The sequence below is a fragment of the Furipterus horrens genome, unplaced genomic scaffold (assembly GCF_987537825.1).
Source record: "Furipterus horrens unplaced genomic scaffold, mFurHor1.1.pri manual_scaffold_3, whole genome shotgun sequence".
NCBI classification, from domain to species: Eukaryota; Metazoa; Chordata; class Mammalia; order Chiroptera; family Furipteridae; genus Furipterus; species Furipterus horrens.
This window is the reverse complement of record NW_028327173.1, coordinates 58072890-58094160: the sequence shown is the minus strand read 5'-3', so window position 1 is coordinate 58094160 and position 21271 is coordinate 58072890. Positions and strand designations below refer to the sequence as shown.

Sequence of the window (21271 nt, the reverse complement as noted above, 5' to 3'; positions counted from 1 at the left end):
GAGATCCAGAAGAGCCATACTCCAATTTCAATCCCAAAGCAATCTTCTAGAGAATTCTCTCTTGCTTGGGAAAGCCCTTTGTTTGAGTCAGATGTTCAGCATGTATGTGTACACACACAAACACACATCCCATTAGTTCTGTTTCACTGTACAACCCTGGTACAGATTTCTAGTCTTACTCATTGGTCTGCTAAATGAAATTGGCCTTCCCATAAATCATGCAGGTGGGGAGGGCACCAGCCAGTTGGGAAAGCATTTCATACAGAGAACCGGTCACACAGCAACTAGAGCACAGACTAAGGAACCAAGAGAAAAGCCTGTCTGTAAAGGCTGGATGAATGTAGGGGAATTAGTGAAAGATTCATCTCACTGGGTGTGCAGGTACCTGGGCCGCATCATACATACCCCATATATAAGGCCTGCTCCAGTTTCCCTTGGCTAACGGTCTCAGTCCACTGAAACACTCCTATCTAATATTAGAACAGGCCCAGGAATCTGAAAAATCTTGAGTAGCTGGAGGATGCAAGGATAGGCACTCCTTACTAATATTGGCTTATTCATTTATTCAAAGAATATATACTTGTTAAGCTTAAACAAAATTCTAGATGCAATGATTCTAGACTGTTTCTGGAGTCAGTTTACCATGAAGTTATAAAGCCAAATTTTAAGTAGGCAAGAGACATTTAATGAAACTGGCATGGTAGACATAATCCAAGTATAACATGTGAAAAGGAAGGGAAGTTGAGCTCATAATCACACCATGTCCTCGGGTGATTTTAGATTTTAACCACATCAGGATGTGGAATGGAAAACACATAGGGTAAAGGTTGCTGCCATCGCAATGCTGAAAGTACTTAGAATATCAAATAAGCCACTAGGCTAGGACTATGCTGACAATCACTGTGTCGTTGCCATCAGTCCGGGCTCTTCTGCCACACAGGTCTGTCACTGACCCATTCAGCCAAAATTAGTTTCTATATTGGACATCCTTGCCTCACACATGAATCTACCACAGTTTCAAATACATAAAGTTCAGATAAAAACTACACCAAAAGTATGTGCCGTCATCCAAAACTATATGCCAAAAGAAGAAAAATATTTAAGAAGAAATTATTTCAGCAAAATTATGAGTTTGACCTTAAAACATGGAATTGAAATTTATAAAAGAAAAGGCAGTAATATCAGAGCTGAAATTCAGTTGGCTTCCAGTGGAGTCCTTATATATTTAGACTCAAAAGCAATGGATTATATAATGTCTAGTCACTGTGTTGTACACTCAAAGCTAATATAATATTGTATGTCAACTGTAATTAAAAAATAAAAAATTATTTAAGGTCAACAAAGAATAAATAAATAAGCTGCAAAAGAAAAAGCAATGAAAAACTTTTGTCTCACACACATAAGCAGTTGGCTGATATCATTTTTCTAAACTGTTTGATGTTCTAAAACTAATTTAGAAGTTGTCTCTGTGTCTATGGTTATCTCTAATCTACCCTCTCAATAATTTATTTCAATTGAAAACTATTTAACTGAATTGACCAGATATGTATTTTCTTGTAGAAAATAACTGTTAGTAAATCCGTATAACGGCTTCCTCTTCCTAATGGTAGGCTTTCCAACACCTATGCGATCAGCCTGTGGCAACCTACCTAATCTTCCTTCTGCTGTCCCTTCCCTTTAATCACCCTGGCTTTCGTCATTAAACACACCTGGCAGACTCCTGCCTTAGGACAATTGTACTGTGGTTCTCTCTGCCTGGAATAATTTTCCCACAGATATCCACTTAGCTAACTCTTTTACCAACTTCCTGTCTTCGCTCAAACCTCACCCTCTCAATGAGGTCTATTCTGCAGATACTGGTTATGCCATCAACTGCCCCCCACCCCTGCCCAAGCCTCAGTAGCTCCGCTGCGTGGAGTCCCTCTCACCCTGTGCTTCTTTTCTTCTTTCCCACTGCACTTATTTCCTTCTAACATACATATGATGTACTTATTTATTGTAACTGTTCTTTACTGTCTGTCTCCTTCTCTCCAATGAAATCTCCATGAGTGCTTTTGTTTTCCCAGGCTACTATAACAAATTAACACAGACTTGATGGCTTAAACCAACAGAAGTTTGTTCTCCTCCAGTTCCGGAGGTCAGAGTGTAAAATCAGTTTCTCTGGGCTCAAGTCGACACGTGGGAAGGGAGGCTCCAAGGGGAGAATTGTCTTTCTCTTTTTCATCTTCTCTCAGCTGCCCATATTTCTTGGCTCATGGGCCCTTCTTCTGTCTTCAAAGTTCATCACTCCAATCTTCATTACATCATCCCATTGCCTTTTCCTCTTCTGAAAGAAAATCTTCCTCTGCCTCTCTCTTGTAAAGACACTTGTAATTTCATTCAGGGTTCACCTGGATAATCCAGGATAAATTTCCACCTCAAGATCCTTAACTTAATCCTATCTGCAAAGTCACTTCTGCCACATAGAGTAACATATTCACAGATCCCAGAAATCAAGATGAATCTCATTGGTGGGCATTTTCAGCCTACCACAGTGAGGAGAGGAATTTTGTCTGTTTTGTTCCCTCAGGTATCTCACCCATACCAACAACACAGTAGGGGCACAATAAATACCTGTTGGATTAGTAAAGTTAAACTGATATAAAAGGTAAAATCATATGGATAGTTCAAAATATTTAGTTCAGAACTTGAGTGTATCATATGCGATCTTAAGAATCATTCACAGAGAATTTCACAATCTGCTAAAGGCATCCAAAGAAGCCATATTCTCTCCTGAATTGAATATTCCCTGAACTATGATATTGAAATATGTTTCCCCCTTCTGTTTTTTTTTTTTTTTTTTTTTTTTAATTATCATCCTACCTTTCTGTTTTGTCTAGTTACTGTAAAATATCTGTGAAGGACAAATTCTAAGGATACATATATTTTAGAGTTATTAATTCAGAATATTTAGCTAGCCAGTCAACAGTTATCGAATGACATATTAGACTTGTCATGATCTTAAAGATGCTTGATATCTCCCATGAAAGAATTACAACCCCCAGATAATAATTCACAATACTGACTCTCAAAAATGTATATTTTGTCACTTGATTGTTTGGGATTCATAAAGCTGGAAACAATCAGAAGCAAAGGTCACTCTCAGTTAACAACTATTAGATCTTTAATCCACTGTGTTGAATAATTAATTGATCAAGCTATGAACATGGGCTTTATTTATGTATTCATTCTTGTTCCACAAAAGATCCAGCACTTGTTGTTTGTTGATTTGTTGATGATGGCCATTCCGAATGGTGTGAAGTGGTATCTTATTGTGGTTTTTATTTGTATCTCTCTGGTGGCTACCAATGTTGAGCATTCTTTCATATGCCTATGGGCCCTCTGTATGTAAACTTGCATTCTTCTTTATCTATATGTTTATTCAAACAGCATCTTTTAAGCCACCAGCAGATCAATTCTTAAGGCTCTTTGAAAAACAAGGCAAGTACTTTTCAGACAAGTGAAAATGTGGACATAGTTATATTTTTCCCAATGAAAAACATTAGCTTTCCTAATATAATAAATGCTTTTCTAAAATGCCTTTTCTCTAGAGTCCAATAAGAAATTTATTAAATGATAAGAGCTCTTAAACAGCATTAGGAAATAAAAGCAAAGTTTCAAAATGATAGTTGAGAGAATTTTGTTTTTTATAATTAGATTGAATATTTGTTTCAGCAAAAAAGTTGAATTCTATAGATTGATCCTTAAAAGCATTTCATTTTAAAACCTCATGGAAACTATATTTTATAAGCTGACACCTTTTTCTTTCTCCTGGTGGTTCCCAGGGATCTAAGTTGAAAATAGACTGCATACATGTGTGTGCATGTGTGTGCAAGTGTGTGTACAGTGAGGGGAATGGTAGGCTGAAACTGCTGCAGGCTGAGTTAACCAGCTACATATTAGAAGTAACAATCAGTAGCTGAGATGAACTCACTGTAAAAAAGGAAAATCAAATAACAATTAAGAAAAAGATTTTTAATCACTGAAGCATTAATAATCTTAACTGAATGCGCTATTACTTTTCTCACTCGCGTTTTCTCTGTACAAGCATTGAAGATTGGTTTTATGATTCATAGCACTCCAAATTTATCTTTTATGAGGTTCAAGATAATTTTATAAAAACTAAAACCTAGATTCTGGATATATTCCAGAAAAAAAAAGTTGTACGGATAATAAGAAAAATGTTAGGCATCCACCAGCATTACTGTTAAACCCAGGAAAGTAGACTAAGTAGTTCAGAAGCACAGAATGAAGAGGTCCAAAAACTCTCTTTGGGAGGACCCCCTGATTCAGGCTGTTCTCAGCAGTTGCAGATAGCTGGCCGGGTAGGCAGAAGTTTGGCACTAACCAGTCTTGTTCTTCCCAAACATAGTGCTTTCTGGGAAGAAGTGAGTATTAAACTACTCTGAACTGTCTGGACAAAAGATTCCAAATAAACACTTGAAGCTTACTATTCCTCATTTAAAAAGGGAAGAGATAAAAAGTTTCTACTGAAAAATAGTTATTTTTCATTGTTTATCCAAGGAAAACCTCAAAGTATATATGATTCTAATTAAACTTCCTTTTTACAGTTTAAAAAAGTTTATTGACAGCTAATGAAAAGAGGAGTTTAAACTAATAACAATACATTTTTCTCATTATTTTAAGCAAAATTTCAAAAAATTGCCAAATAAGATCTACATTATGGTTAGGTTGAAAATATTTCCCAAGAAATGGCAATATAAATGTTCAGGAAGAAAAAAGTATGTTCATGGAGATAAATTTTTAATTTTCCTTATTGTGTAGTAACTGCTTGCTGTTACCCTCTAGGTGAAATTCCCAGAGGCAAAGGTTTGGTGATAAAGGAAAAAAGTCTTTATTCAAAAGCTTCACAATTTTGGAATAACAATCTTCCACAAGATTCAGTCAGCTAGGCCTGTCAATTAAGGCTAAACTCTTTAACTCTTCAGTGACAGCTCTAAGCACTTAAGCCTATCAGTTAAGGCTGAACTCTAACAGCTGGGTTCTCCTATCATTCCCCCTGTTTTTAGTTACCTTATTTCTGTAGGGTTAGTTAGGTGATATTTAGTGCCCTGGCTGGTTTAGCTCAGTGGATTGAGCGTCGGCCTGCGAGCTAAGTGTCGCTGGTTCGATCTTCCAGTCAGGGCACATCAGAGAAGGAAAACTCTGACTCCAAAAAACCTCCGCTGCCTTGCGGCATACCTCTTCAGGGGAAAGGCTAAGGGAGTAAACCCCGACAGAAAATCCGGAGCCGGAGTCCCTAAGGCGGTTTGACGTTGTAGTCAACACCGGCAACTCCTGCGGCGCACCTGAACCCAAGCTGTATCGACTCCGTCTTTCCCTTGGACCCTTCAGCTGCGAAGAGAGGGGGGGGTCTGCTGCATGGGCAACAGCAGACCCTCCATATTACCCTGCCCAGGCTCTGTAGCTTCAGTGTCATCGCAAGATGTCGATTCAACAACGGGAGGAGACAGATACCGTGTCACTCCCGAGTCGGACTGCACAACCATTCTCGGCGGTGCAGATAGACTCTTAAGAAGCTACACCATCGTCTCTCGAGACGGACGGCTGCCGACGAGTTAGGTGATATTTAAAACTATGAGACTGAATGAGATCACCAAAGGAGTAAGTATAGATAGAGGAAAGAAGAGAGGGAGCTCTTACATTAAGAGTTCAGGTTGATGAAGAAAGATCAGCAAATATGAATAAGAAGCAGCAGACTGGTAGAAGGTAAGTAAACAAGTATGATATTCTGGGGAAAAAAGGTAAAAAAGTATAAAGGAAAAAAAGTGATTAACTGTGACAAATGCTACCAATAAGTCAGCTAAGTCCTAAGAATTATGTTTAAGAAAGTGGAAATATATAGTAACTTTGACAATAATATTATTCTAAAATACAATATTAAATACTGCATACTAAATTCTATATACTATTTATGCTATATACAAAATACTAAATAAGTATATATTAAATACTAAAAAATTTTTCTTGTGCTGTCTGACAAGAAAAGTTGGAAACTGAGTTTTGGAGTCAGAGCTCAAACCTAGGTCTCCAATCCCTAACTTTTTGTCTCCTAACATCTCTTCAAAAATATATCTTACCTCTTGAATTGGGTAGTGATTACTTTGTGATAACTTATTAATATGTATACTTAGGATTTCTGTGTTCTTCAGTATATCTATTTCAATTTTAGAAGTTTATTAAAACACATTTTCTGGCTGTTGTGTAAAAAATGAATTGGCAGGAGCAAAACTGGAATCAGGGAAACTGGGTTAGAAGATATGTTCACTTGATTATAGATAATTTTCTAGTTCTAAAGATGGAGCAAAGAGCAGATTTATTTCTCTGGTTGCACCAGACTTTACACACAGCACAGATTCCCAAAAGAGCAGAAAACCAAGAACCAGCCTGCCTCCTTCTTCTCGTGTTCCTAGAACTAGTGAGGAAGGAAGGACAGGAGTTAGCACAGGGCTTGGGACAGCCCATGCAGTTGGAGGATGGGTGCCATTCTATGAGTCATGAGTTTCCCACAAAGACTGGTCTTGCTTCCTGTGGTCAGGGGAAGAATAACAATTGATCCAGAGAGCCTTAGTAGTTGCAGAACCAGCAGCACAGTCAAGGTAGGTGTCTTGTTGCCTCAGGCTGTCCTAAAGATAAAGTTTTTTGTTTTTTTTTAAATCTTGCTTTTATGAGGCCAGCTGGGTGTCATGCTGGATTCCAGGCATTCAGGGACTGGCCTGCCCAAGCACAAGTAATCCATAAATCCTTTCAAAATACTTCATTATATTCCACTAACATCTTTATATTGCAAACATAGCATTTGCACCTAAATTCAAAGAAATTTTACATTGTTAAATTTCTTTATAGAGCTTATTGGCTTCATTTAATCTAAATGATAAAATAGAAAAAGTGTCATTATAAACTGACATTTGGAAGAGATGCAGGCCCCAAAATACATCTACTGATATTTGAGCTCTGCCTAAATCCAGATGAGAGATGATAGACTAAAGTGATGGCACAATGGTAGAAAAGAATGGATAGATACAAAATATATTTTTAAAATTGTTGTGATAGTCATATATATATGACAAGATTAATTCCCAGATTTCTAGATTTCATAAATGGGCAGATAGTAAGGTGCCATTTATTGAGATAGGGAAGACACGTTGTAGACCTGGGTATAAAAATATCAAGAGTTTTGTTTTGAACTTTGAAGAGACACTCAAATGAAAATACCAGCTGGCTGTCAAGTAGTCTTTCAAAGAATTTTGTTTTAAATGTATTAATTTATTTTATTCCCTCACTGATTTTATGAAACAGATATTCTTATTATTCTCATTTTGCAGATGAAGAAACTCAGGCTTAGAGAGGGTAATTTGCCCAAGGTCACATAGCTATTAAGTGCCCAAGTTGGGATTTGAACCCAGGTCACTCTAATTCTTAAGCCCATTCTCTTAACTACTTTTCAATATTGCAAGCTACATGACACAAGATAAAATACAGATTTTGGTATCCCCTAATTCATTTGTTTAATGTACAAAAGTTAAATCAGACAATAAATCAGAGATGTTTATCTAAAGTAGAAGCAATTTTAAATACCAGAAAAAAACATATTTGGTGTTCAAAAACAAGTATTCATAATTGGGAATTGCACTGCTAGTTAATTCATTAAAAAATAGACTCATCATTTCCTATGTATTTAACACCAAGCATAAGACTTGCCTCTGTTCTCAATTAGCAGAGCCACTTGGCTATGACATTGATAAAATGATGAACAATCCATTGATGCTCGTGTGCAACATAGACAGTATTTGCTATTACCATGTGGTACAGTGGAAAGAGATATTTGCAAGACTATTATAAACTCATTTTTAAATATTCAAGTGTAGTTTATCTTCCAGACAATTTTTAAATTGTGAAAGGTTAATATTATAACATTATTTACCCATTCTTCTCTTTTATCATCTGATTATTTCAAAATCATGTATCTTAGGTTATATAGACACACCTTACAGGGAATGTGAATATAAAAGTATTATGTAGTATCCATAGATAAAAGTACAATGATTCTGTCCTGGCCAGGTAACTCAGTCAGTTAGAGCATCAGCCCGATATGTTAAGGTTGTGAGTTTGAGCTCTGATCAGGGCACATACAAGAATCAACCAATGTGTGCATAAATAAGTGGAAAAACAAATAGAAGACTCCCTCTCTCTCTCTCTCTCATTCCCTCTCTCACTCCCTCCCTCCTTTCCTCTAAAATCAATAAAAGAGTTTTTTAAAGTATAATGATACTGTGTCTTCCCATTTCAACTGGGATTTCAAGAGGTGTATAACTGACTGTTTTATTCCATTCATATGCTCTTGAGAAGAACTTCTTTCAGGAATAGGTGGTTCCAGCAATCATAATCATAAAGTTTCCTTATTAAATAAATCTGTAAATTTTTACATTCTTCCTTGCCTTGTTCTGATGTTTATCCATTCCATTAATTTTATCATAGGATTTTTCCATGAGTTACCTTAAGCCAAATTCCTAAGATTTATTTTTGGGTTTTATATTGCATTTCTTCCCAAATTCTCCACTAGTGATTTACTACTGAACTAATAAACCAGAAAATCCTTCAGAAATTTATATGTATATATAAATATTCTATGTAATATACAGGGTGTGTATTCAACTCCACTAACAAATGGTAATATGTTATTATTAATAATAGTACCATGCTCTCTTTTACTTATTTGGAGATAACAATTATTCCTGGAAAATAATCCAAATATAGACTTGCTAAGATTCTAAGATCTAAATCAAGGTAGAATAATATAACTGCTATATTCCACTAACAATATATATTTACATTATATATAATTATATATACTTAATATATTTACTAATTGTAATATATAATTATGTTATATATTATCATTAACTTATATATTACATATTTTGTTATATGCAATGTATATTATTATAATTATATGCATTGCATGACTTATAATGTATAATACACATATTACATAATATATAACAATATATTATTATATACATATATAATTTTATTTATTTACTTTAAAATTAAAATTATATTACATATTGCTTGTGGAATATAGCAATTGTATTGTTCTATCTTGATTTAGATTTTAGACTCTTATCCATTCTATATGTTGGATTATTTCCCAAGAATATTTGTTATCTCCAAATAAATGCCAGAGAACATAGTACCTCTATATAAACAGAATGCTGTTGAGTAGCCAGCCCTTGGCATTTTTCTTGACTGGGGAATATTTCCAGACTTTATCAGGCAGTCTAACAGCAACTAAGCGGCTGCTGATGCTATAGAATCCACCTATACCAAAGGCCTCTGGTTCCATTGTCATAGTCACATCATTTAATGAACACCATGCCCACCAGTTTAAGCTAATCAAATAAAGGATAATTCTGTGACTTTATTGGGCATTGTCAAGGGATCTCAGTAATCTTTGCACTCCCAGTTCTTGGCACACAAACTATCACACAATGTTTGTGGAATGAACGAGAATAATGAATAAGAAGACAGGGTTGACAGTGTCTCTCACACTCCATTATAATTAGTTCTCCTTCCCACCAACTGAATAATTTGAAAGTCTCTCAATTTCTTTAGTTCTTCTAACTCCCCAATACCCTTTATCCAATCCATTGATAAATTTAGTTAGTCCTACTTTCAATATAAATCTTGAGTCCATGCATTCTTCTCTGCCCCACAATAGTTGCCCAAGCTGCACATAAAATTCACCTGGAATACCACAATGGCCTCCTTACTTGTCTCCTTGCTTCCACTTTTGTCTACCTTCTATGCTCCATACAACTTCCAAAACAGTATTTTTAAATATAAATTTGATTAATGCCACTGACTTGCCTAATATTCAACAACTTTCCAACATGCTTCAAATGAAAGCCAACCTCCTTCCTCCAAAAGCTTTGTATAATCAAGTCTCTGTCTACCCCCATCCTTATCTTCCACCATCCTTCCTCAAGCCCACACATTTCCAAGCACACAAGCCCAACCTCAGTTTTCCAGATCCACAAAGATCTTCAAGACCTGCACACATACTGTCCTCTTCCTGTTCAAAACATAAGAAATTTTTTTTAATCTGACAAAGGCTTGATTCTTCAACATTGGGAGTGGGGGGAATAGCTAGACATATTTTGGTAAAATGTTCAGATTCCATAGTTACAAAGAAAATACTACATACATACAAAAATAATTTTAAAATATTACCCCCAAGTGAAAGACAAATACACAGATGTTAGATTTCTATCCTACATTATTAAACATAAAAATTTTTCAAGTATAAACCTTAGCCACTAGAAAAAAATAGAGTTCTAATAAATAGAACAGTGACCCTGGGAATATATTTCAGATAAAGTAGCAAAAAATTAAATAAAGTAACAGAAGATTAGAATAACTTGGTAAGCTTGATTTATTAATATGTAGAATTTTGCACCTAATAAATACCCATTCTTTTATATCACATGTAGTCATCTTAAAAATTAAAGAATAGGGAAAAATTAAAAATAACCATAAAAATCATAACAAATTCCAAAAAATAGAAACGTTACAATGTGGATCACTGACACTCCATAGAAGCAGGTATTATTAACAGGCAGATTTCACACCCCTACCATCCAGCTAACCACTTGTAACTTCCAATATCTTCCTCCAAATAATTTGGGTTAAATGGAAATCAATGCTGAAATTATAGAACTTTAAAATGAAACTCAATAATAACACATTTAAACTGTAAAATAAAGTAAAGGGGTATGTCATGAAAATATTATAAACCCAAATGCATTTATTAGAAAATAAAAAATATAAAATGCAAGTTAATCCACAATTCTTCTAAAAGAGCTAATAAAAGAACAAGTAAGCCAAAATGAAGTCAAAAGAGGAAATGCATAGAGATAGAAACAGAAACCAATAAACTAGAAATGTAATATTTCTAGAAATTGCAAAATGACATTAAAACCTTTTCTAGTAAATAAAACAAATATCTACCAAGTCTGAATAGAAACAAAAAAGACAACAAAAATGTAATATGCTAAATTAGGAATCTTGAAAGCCAATATAATTACAGATACAGATGCAATTTAAAATCTAAATAAAATAGGTGACAATGTAGAAAAAAATAAATTACATAATTGTCATTAGAAGAGACAAATGACCTGACAGGACTAACCCTAAAATATAAAATTAAAATGTTGCCAAATTTTACCATCCTAAAAGTCACCAGGCTTTTAACAGCTGTCATTATTAATATTTAACAATATTACCAGAGGTATTGTTAGCAGTTAGCATTTATTGGGTAACTGTTAGTTGCCAGTACTTTAAATTACTTTGTTAGGTAAGTACTACCTCATTGTATTTTATAAACAAAGAAACAGAGAAAGGCAAAGTAATTTAACAGCTTTCTCAGAGCTAAGTAGCAGGCCTGGTATTGGAATATAGACTACAGAGATCACAAAACCCAACTTCTTAACCTCTATCTTACATTCAAGAATGATTTCACATTAAAACAGGGCATTAATTTTAAGAGTTAAAGAAGAAAAATTGTATGATTATTTCAATAAGAGTAGAAAAGGATGAAAGGTAGTATCAATTCCTAAATTAAAAAAAAAAAAATACTCAACTTACTCTACAGAATGAAAAAGTATTTCTCAGAAGCCAATAACAAATACAATACTCAAAAGAGCAGAGATCCTCAAACCAGTATTAAGTAGGATACACCTGCAGGTATTTTTTTTTACATAGTCTTCCTCAGAAGGAATGTTTGTTTGTTTAGCCATTAAGCAAATTAAGCAAGTTTCTTTTATACTGAGGGATTTCTCAGGGGCTTTACTATTCTAATGTGTTTGTTCTGTGACCCCTGGAAGGGAATTAAATGTGTTGTTCCTAAGCTTCTTTGATTAGAAAACTTGGTTCTTCCCTCTGGAAGTATGTCCACACACAATTTTAAAAGGTTGCTCTATAGCACTGAAGGTATATGCATTAAAATTACTAACAAACACACAGGAGACTTTCAGCCAAGATGGAGGCCTAGACTGACATGCTCCATCTCCCTCCACAACTAAGAAGGAACACAACTGCCGCAAAACCAGAAATAACCAGAAGTTCCAGAAAATAAATGGAAGCCCAACGTATGAAGTTACAAAGAAGTGGTGCTCGTCTGGATGGGTGGGAGGGGCGAAGCAGGGGCAGAGTGGTCAAGCTGTGCTGGCAGCAGTAGCAGCAGTGGTGGCAGCAGGATAATGGTAAGCACAGAAACCTGTATTTAAGGGGAGGTGAGAAGCACCTGGGGAGTACCCCCAGCTGCAGACCAGACCCATCAGCCTGTGATTTCAAAGCTGGGCAAGGCAGACCCCCATTGCCTTGGACTGTGATGTCCAGAGGGGGTGGGGATGGAGGAAGAGGCTCCCAGTCTCTCAGCAGAGAGTGAACAGCAGAAATCCATCTTGGACCTCCACGCCCACAGAAAATGCCACAACATGGTGAGAAGGGCTGCCTGGTAGTGATGAGCCATGTTGCTCCGCCCCTATAGCATAGGAGGTGTGACAGCCCCACCCAGGAAACAAAGGTAAACACAAAACTGTCAGGATGGCACAGATCGTGATAGAGATCCCAGTGTCACAGCTGACCAGACAGCAAATATCTAATCTAACAGCTCAGCTGATAGGAAATCTTTCTGAGGCACAGTTCAGAGCTTTGGTTATAAAAATACTTACAGACCTAACAGCAGATCTTAAACAAGATAGGGAAGGAATGAAGGCTAGTGCTACTGAAATTAACAAAAACACATACAAAACTAGTGGTGAGGGAACGAAAACCAGGGATCAAATCAACAAATTGGAACATAGGGAAGGAACAAACAGTCAACCAGTGCAGAAAGAGGAAATGAAAAGTGAGGAAAATGAGGAGAGGCTCAGAAACCTATCAGACAGCTATAAGCGGGCCAACATCTGAATTATAGGGTTGCCAGAAGGTGAAGAAGAAGAACTAGAAATTGAAAAATTATGTGAAAAAATAGTGAAACAGAACTTTCCTAACTTAGGGAAGGAAATAGACTTACAGATCCAGGAAGCACAGAGAATTCCAAAAAAACTGGGCCCAGAGAAAACCACACCAAGATGAATTATAATCAAAATGTCAAAAATTAAGGATAAAGAGAATCTTAAAAGTAGCAAGAGAGAAGAAGAGAATTATGTACAAAGGGGTCCCAATCAGACTACCAGCTGATTTCTCGAAAGAAACTCTTCAGGCAAGAAGGGACTGGCAAGAAATATTCGAAGTAATGAAAAGCAAAAATCTACAACCATGATTACTCTATCAAGTGAAGCTGTCATTCAGAATGGAGGGGCAGAGAAAGTGCTTCCAGGACAAAGTAAAACTGAAGGACTTCATCAGATCCAAACCAGTTATATGAAATGTTAAAGGGACTTGTTTATGAGAAAGAGGATCAAAACTATGAACATTAACCAACAACAGAAGTTAGGGAACGAAAACAAAGGCAAACTAAGTAGGCAACAGGAGTGGGAAAAAAATTATAGTTATGGGGAACACTTTGGGGGGAGGTCAGTGGGGAAGGGGAAGGCGGGAAAGGGAGGGAGATGATACAGGAATTAAGAAGCATAGTAGGAGGGAGTGGAGTAGATAGGAAGATGTTGAGAAGAACTATATGCACAACCAATAGGCATGGACTAAGGTGGGGGACAACTGGAGGGAAGGGGGTCACTGGGTGGAGGGAAACAAAGGAAAAAGAAATTGGGACAACTGTAACAGCATAACCAATAAAGCATATTTAAAAAAATTGCTAACAAATAAGGATTCCCACTCTGACAGCTGCTATTCACTATTACTCTAGATGATGTAACCAATGCAATAAGAGGAAAAGAATAAGAAGTAAATATTGAAAAGGAATAAAAAATACTATTTGAAAATGATATGATTACACAAAAAAATTAAATACGAGATAATTAAAACATTAAAAAGACAATAGCTTTGATAAATTATTAGGTATAAAATATGTATTGTATAAACTGGTTTCTACTCTCAATGAGCTCGTAACATGTCCAGGCAGATTTATATGTAGTCAGAAATAATAGCTAGAGTAGTCAGAAGACACTGCTGACATAGCAATGTTTTTAAAATAAATTATTCAAATTATTGATCTATTTTTGAAAGATTCATGTCTGCCTATCAAATCTCTACTCTAGAGTTAGGGTAAGTCACAGCCTGAAAGCTCTTCAAGTAGAAAAGACTACATTCTCCATTACCATTTTTTTGTTGTTCTTGTTCAAGAAATCTCATACTAATTTCTTCTGCTGGATAAGTGGTCAGCAAACATAACTGTTCTATCCTTTTCTATAAGGGAGAAAGGAGAGTAAGAATGAGGCCCATTGTTAAAGAGAAATTCCATAGCCTCAAAGATTTATAAAGATTCCTAGTAACAGAATACTTCTACAGAAAAGTTCCAATCAAAGCAAACAAGGGTGTATAAATCATTCCTGCAGGCTTGTAAAACCTACTTAGTCATACAAGAAGACTTACAGTATTAAAATAAGTAAAAGAAAACAAAACTATGGAATTAAAGTACAGGATTGAGGAAAATGTGGTTACATTCAAGTATGATAAAGGCTGAAAAACACTAGGCCACACTCACATCTGTGAACAAAGACTTGCGTGACAGCCAATGGAAGAGAAAGGAGGGAAGCAGAGCAGTCTTTTCTCACCCTGAAGCCCTTGAATATCAATTACTGAGACACCTCTGCATACAGGAAGATGACTCCCAAAGCAATGCTCTGAGTTGCCTTCAGTTCCCTGTGATAACTCTATAACTGGGAGAGTCAGAATATAAGAACTGTCCCCAAACTTTGTTTCTGCATTCTCCCCCCTGTTCTGCCTTGTCACTCTCTCCCCCTTCATTTAGACATCCTGAAACATTCAGACATGCTCTAAGGTCTTCCTTCCTGGACCCACACCCTCTCCAGCTATTGTCCCACATCCCTGCTCCACTTCACAACAAAGCTCAGCAAAAAAAGTCTCACAATATCCAGCCACCAATTTCCCTTTTCTTCTCAACATTTTTACACATTTTTAATTAAATAAATAATACTTATCCATTGTATCTAGTGAAGAAACACTATGGTGTAAGAATGATTTATGTAGGGTAACCAATGTTACTAACATGGTTTGTATTCATCTACACCCTCTTCCATGTGCACAAATATATATGCATGAACAGAGGAGTTTTGTTGTTATTGTTGTTTGTTCTAAGAAATTGAAATTACTGGCCATAAAGTGTTTGTTATTTGCTTTATTAATTTGATAATTCATGATAGAATCCATATCATTCTGGCTTCTGTCCAACCAGATCCTTGAAACTAGTTATGAATGTTACTGTATTAACCTCTATGCTGTCAAGTACAATGATCACTTCTGTGGTTTGCACCTTACTTGGGTTCACAGCAGAGTGTGAGAGGTAACTACCCCCACCTTCTGAAAGCACAATGCCCGCCCGGTTTTGTGATGCCTCAATTCCTCTTATTTTTTCTATTTCAGTGGGTAGTCTAGCAGTCTCCTTTGTTGTCCCCTCCTCTATTGATCCCTAAACAATAAAAGTCTTGGGGCTCTATCCTAGGCTCTTTTCACATTTCTATCTCTGAAATCTTAATTTATAGCTAATAGAAATTTCATATTTCTCATGTTCAAAATAGAATTAATCTTCACCAACCACTCATTCGCTGCAACAACTACCTATTCACTGAAACAAATATACAAGTGATCCTCAGAAAGGTAGCTGGAAGATCAAGGAATAGTTATAATATATGAGACATCACTAATAAATGGCATTGAAAGTCATGGGTATGAATGAAATAACCGAGGGAGATGTTATAGTCAGAGGCTTTCCCAAGTCCTTGGAAGAAATCAGAGGGGTGTTTACTAAAGTTTGAATTTTTTAATAAAGAAAATACATTATGGAAACAGCAATGTATTATTTCATGACTGTATCAGCACACCTGCCCTCACACAGAAGAGGTTCTCCTTGCAGCTATTTGAATGACTTGGAGAGAAACACAATCAGGGGCTGTAAAGGTCTGTAGGACCCACACTGAGCCTTGCTGCCTTCAGCTTGGGCAGCAGATGCAATGCCATGGGCCCCTTTTCTTAATCAGCCCTTACTTATGTACACCCTTCATTCCAGCTGCTGTTCTTTATCAAAAGCCAGAGAGTAATTATCCGGCTATTATCTCTTCATTAGCTTTAGAAGGAAACTCATACCATGAGGTACATGTTGTTTTGAGAAAAACAAAAATAGAAAGTGAACTTCTCTGGGGGTTTTTATCTGAAAATCAACCCCACTGCCAAAGCTGTAGAAGCTGACTAAGCCAGATGAAATACTGAAATGAAATTACTAACCTACAGAACATGTGGACTAAACAACAGTCACATAAAATTAACAAAATAACCATGAACTCCTGACTGCTAGGTAAAATTGCCTTAAGTCTTTTTAAAAAATGTTATTATAAACATATTTCTCATGACAGTAGTCAGCTTTTTTGAATATAATAATGTGATTCGTATAGGTTAGGTCTCTCTCTGAGTTATGGAAAATTAAACCAAATTTATTGTGAGGGTAAGCCTATGAAATAATATTTGACAAATAATGTGTTCAAAAAAGCATTTAATGTCATATATCCCAAGCATTGAGAAAAAAGAACTATTGTTTTGAATGATGTTGGTTCCATATGAGGAAATTCAGAATATCACCTATGAGTGTTGACAGAATAAAACCATTTGCATTCTACCTTAGCAGTTCATTCCAATTAATTATCATACTGGATAGAAAGTAAGTTCTTGGATGGAAGATCTATGATTTAGATAGTGACCCAAAGAAGCCATACCTCCCAAAGTAACTGTTATTCCTTCCTTTGTTCAATAAGTAAACACTGATTGACATCGACTGTGTTAGACACTGAACACAGAGAGATACTGAATAACACACAGCCACGGCCTCAAGACACTCATAGCCTAGTGTTAACACACTTGTGAAGTCAGAATATTGTAAATACCATAACGAGGTGTGTATTTTTATGAAGATTCTTTTTTTTACCCTCAACTGATAGAAAGGAGTTTATAAAAGATTAGAGATAAAAAGTAACATCAGAACAATGATAAATTGATGATGGTGAACAAAGAAACAATACAAGTCACTGAAATACTGTAAGGGGAAAAATTCAAGAAGGCCAACTTCAAAACATGATAGCATAGAAGAAAGTTTATCCATGTCAGTGTTGAGAAAAGATAGCTTATCCTTAAGAAAATAATGCTAAGTGCACAAGAAGATATTCTCCCTCTGCAACCTAGAAAAAAGCAAATTCTGCAACCTAGAAAAATGCTGAACAGGGCGCTATAGAGGAGTATGCTCGGGAGCTCTGCTCATGGCAAATTGTGCATGATTGTGGCAGAGCCTTCACTATGAGTGTCATCGATGGCGGAGTCGCCCAGGCCATCGGGGCTTCTGCAATGCCCCTGGTGGGATTCAGCACCAACTGAGAGTTAGTGGTTATGCCATGAGGATCTGAGCTCCTCAGATTGGAGGTAGCTTTGCGGTGGGAGGGGTGGGGGTTGTTCTCCAGCAATGACTATGGCCAGGTTCAATAGCAGTGGCCCACCAGCCACGGTGGGCTCGGCAATGATGGAGGGCATCCTTTTGGCCCTCATCAAGGGTATTGGTATCCTCCTCACTGCTACACCGCCCAGCAGTTCTGCAACACACCCCCGTTCCTGGAGAACCCCAGCCAGCTGCCTCCTGAGGAAGGTACACTGGCCTCAGGCTCCCAGCTATCAGCAATACCACTGTGGAAGTGGCCCCCGGTCATCACCATCATGGGAGCTCCTCCTCAGTTCCCTCCTCGATGATCTACCTCAAATGGAGAGCTGGCTCCCAGTTGACCCTAGGACCCTCCAGAGGGGGCCTCTACTCTGTTCCCATGTCCTAGGGTGTCTACTCTGTTCCCATGTCTTAGGATGGGGTGGGGAACCCCAGCTGTTCTGATCGATGGGTCCCCTTCTCTCAGGGCACCCCAGCCCTACACTCACATGTAACAAGCTCTCACCCCAGCCCCTTCCCCTGGCACCCTGATGAGTATTTCAAGGCAGTCTTGAAGTGCCCCCCTAAAAATGCTGAAGAAAGAGTGTCTACCACCAGAAATACGAAGGACAACATAACTTATAAAATAGGGTTGGACAGCGTGGGAACTAAAAATTCCTAAGTTTGAATTCTAACTCCACTCTCTATTATGTCATGTAACTTTGGGCAACTTATTACAAAATACCTCTAGTACTTATTTCCCCTGTTTATATACAAAAACAAGATTAATAATAGCCCCTAGGTTACAGCTTTATTGTGAAGCTTAAAGTAATCTACTTAAAGTGTTTAGCTCAGCTCCTGGCACATAAGCAGAATTCAGACAATCATTTCTTATTATTCACACACTTATGGAGCACACTGAATAGATTATACTCAACCTAAGCTGTCACTGAGGAGACACTGGGAAAACAAAACTGACAAGATCCCACAAAGGACTTAAAGCTGGCAAGAGAAATAATAGGCAATCACATGTAATATGAATATAAGAAAGTAAAATGGGGGAGATCATTCCAAGAAGCACCAACAAACAATAGGAGTCAAAAAAATGGGGAGACAGAGAAACAACCTCCCATCAAAAGGAAAGGTAGAATCCCCAGAAAGAGTGCTAAATGAAATAGAGGGGAGCGAACTATCAGATATGGAATTCAAAACATGGATTATGGAGAAGCTGAATGAGCTCAGCGGAAACTTCAAAGAACTCCAGAAAAACTACAAGGAACTCACAGAAAATTACGTGAGCATGAAAAAGGACATAGAAGCTATCAATAAGAGCCAGGAGGAAATGAAAAATACGATCTCTGAATTGAAGAACACAGTAGAAGGAATTAAAAGCAGGCTAGAGGAAGCAGAAGATCGGATCAGCGAGCTGGAGGACAACCTACACAAAAACTCCCAGACAATGCAACAAAATGAAAAAAGACTGAACAAGACTGAAGAGGTTCTAAGACAGCTGCAGGACAACATGAAACGTAATAATATCCGTATCATAGGAATTCCAGAAGGAGAAGAAGAAGAGCAAGGGATAGAAAACCTCTTTGAAAAACTAATGACAGAAAACTTTCCTAACATGACGAGAGAAAGAGTCACGCAAGTCCAGGAAGCACAGAGGGTCCCAATGAAGATGAACCCCAACAGGCCCACTTCAAGACACATCATAATTAAAATGCCAACATTCAAAGACAAAGAGAGAATCCTAAAAGCAGCAAGAGAGAAACAACTAATAACATACAAGGGAGCTCCAATAAGGCTATCATCAGATTTCTCAGCAGAAACACTACAAGCCAGAAGGGAATGGCAAAAAATATTCCAAGCAATGAAAAACAAAGGCCTACAACCAAGAATACTCTACCCAGCAAGGCTTTCATTCAAAATGGAAGGTGAAATAAGGAGTTTCCAAGACAAAAGAAGGCTAAAAGAATACATCTCCACCAAACCAGCATTGCAAGAGATGCTAAAGGGTCTGCTTTAAGAAGATGAAGAAACAGAGAGACAGAGAGGAACACGAGTACAAAGGGGGAAAATGACAATGAATAAGTACTGAAAGAAAGAAGGAACTTCTACCATTTGCAACAACATGATTGGAACTAGAGAGAATTATGCTTAGCGAAATAAGCCAGGCAACAAAAGAAAATTACCTTATGCTGTCACCTGTTACGGGAAACTAATGAACAACACAAACAAATGAGCAAAATTGAACCAGAGGTATGTAAACAAGGAATAAACTAACAGTAACAAAGGGGGAGATGGGAGGGAGAGAAGGGGTAAGAAGGGGAAGGGTCTAGTCAAAGAACATGTATGAATGACCCATGGACATGGACAACTGGGTGGGGACTGACTGTGGGGGGGGGGCAGGGTGCAGGGAAGCAAGAGGGGGAAAAAAAGTGAGACAACTGTAGTGGAAAAACCAACAGAAAATTTTTTAGTGGGGGGGGAATAAAAATATAAAGAATAGAAATGCAAGTTCAGTGAATATTAGAAGGACAAGGATTTTCCTTCCGATAAGACAGTCCCACAGATTTAGAGACTTGTATGTGGGTTATGTTACATAAATTAACATGTGTTTTCTGTTTTCAAAGGGCATAAGCCTACAATCTCATTACCTGAGTGATTATCTGTATGCATAGGCCTCACTTAATCCTGTCTGCATTGCTGCCTCCTGAGACTCAATGGTTTGGCTGAACTAAGTGGCTGGGTTGGTGAAGAACGGGGTGGTCTGTGGGCTTCACTTTAAAACTGGTTTCTCTTTTCTATCCTAATGGCTTGGACAGAAAAAGCCCAGAGGCCTGAGATGGGGGAAACCTAAAATATTTCCCTCAGTCCAAAATAAGTATAATGGGCAAAAGGGTTTTGGACAGGTGAGATGTACCTGGCACACCTTCCTCCAAAGAAGCCCTTCTTTTCCCTAATGTGGGACATTGAAAAATTAATACCTGTCTTTTGTCATCTAGTGGTTACGGATTAAATGATGTCCTTTAACCCTGTTGCCCCCAGAATACAACAAGGATGCCAGCCTGTCAAACCAAGCATGCCGTTGTCCAGAGACAGCCAACCAACCTGGAGTCTGCACGATCCTTCCCCTTGTGGGAAGGCCACCCTCCCCTCCACATCCCCACTCTTATTAGGGATTTCTTGACCCACGGGTAGGTAGGACGACGACCATGTCCAGCTTGAAGCAGCTAGAGGAGCCCGAGACCTTCATCCATTGTCCTTTATAAGATTGTAAAGGGTCTTAAGTCTGAGAGGGAGGAATTGTTATTTTTTATTGTTAAAATATTTAACTAATTAATTAATTAATTTTAAAAAAAGAAGAAGAAGAATATATGAAAGGGTGAGGCGGGAGAGCTTGTATGTACGACCCATGGGCATGGACTTGGAGAGGGGATTGTTGGGGAAGGGGGGTGCTGGGCGGAGGGGAGCAAAGGGGAAAAAAAATTGGAACTATTGTAACAATATAATCAATAAAATATACTTAAAAAAAAAAAAAAAAAGAATGAAGCTCAGGACATGCCCATGGTGTTCTGCCATAATGTAGAAATCTACCCCTTTCCTCAC

General features: G+C 37.4%; 1 pseudogene; it reads left to right on the top strand.

The window, feature by feature from the left end:
* Positions 1–6557: 6557 nt before the first annotated feature.
* Positions 6558–18124, top strand: LOC150015145 (mitochondrial import inner membrane translocase subunit Tim17-B pseudogene; annotated as a pseudogene).
* Positions 18125–21271: the final 3147 nt, after the last annotated feature.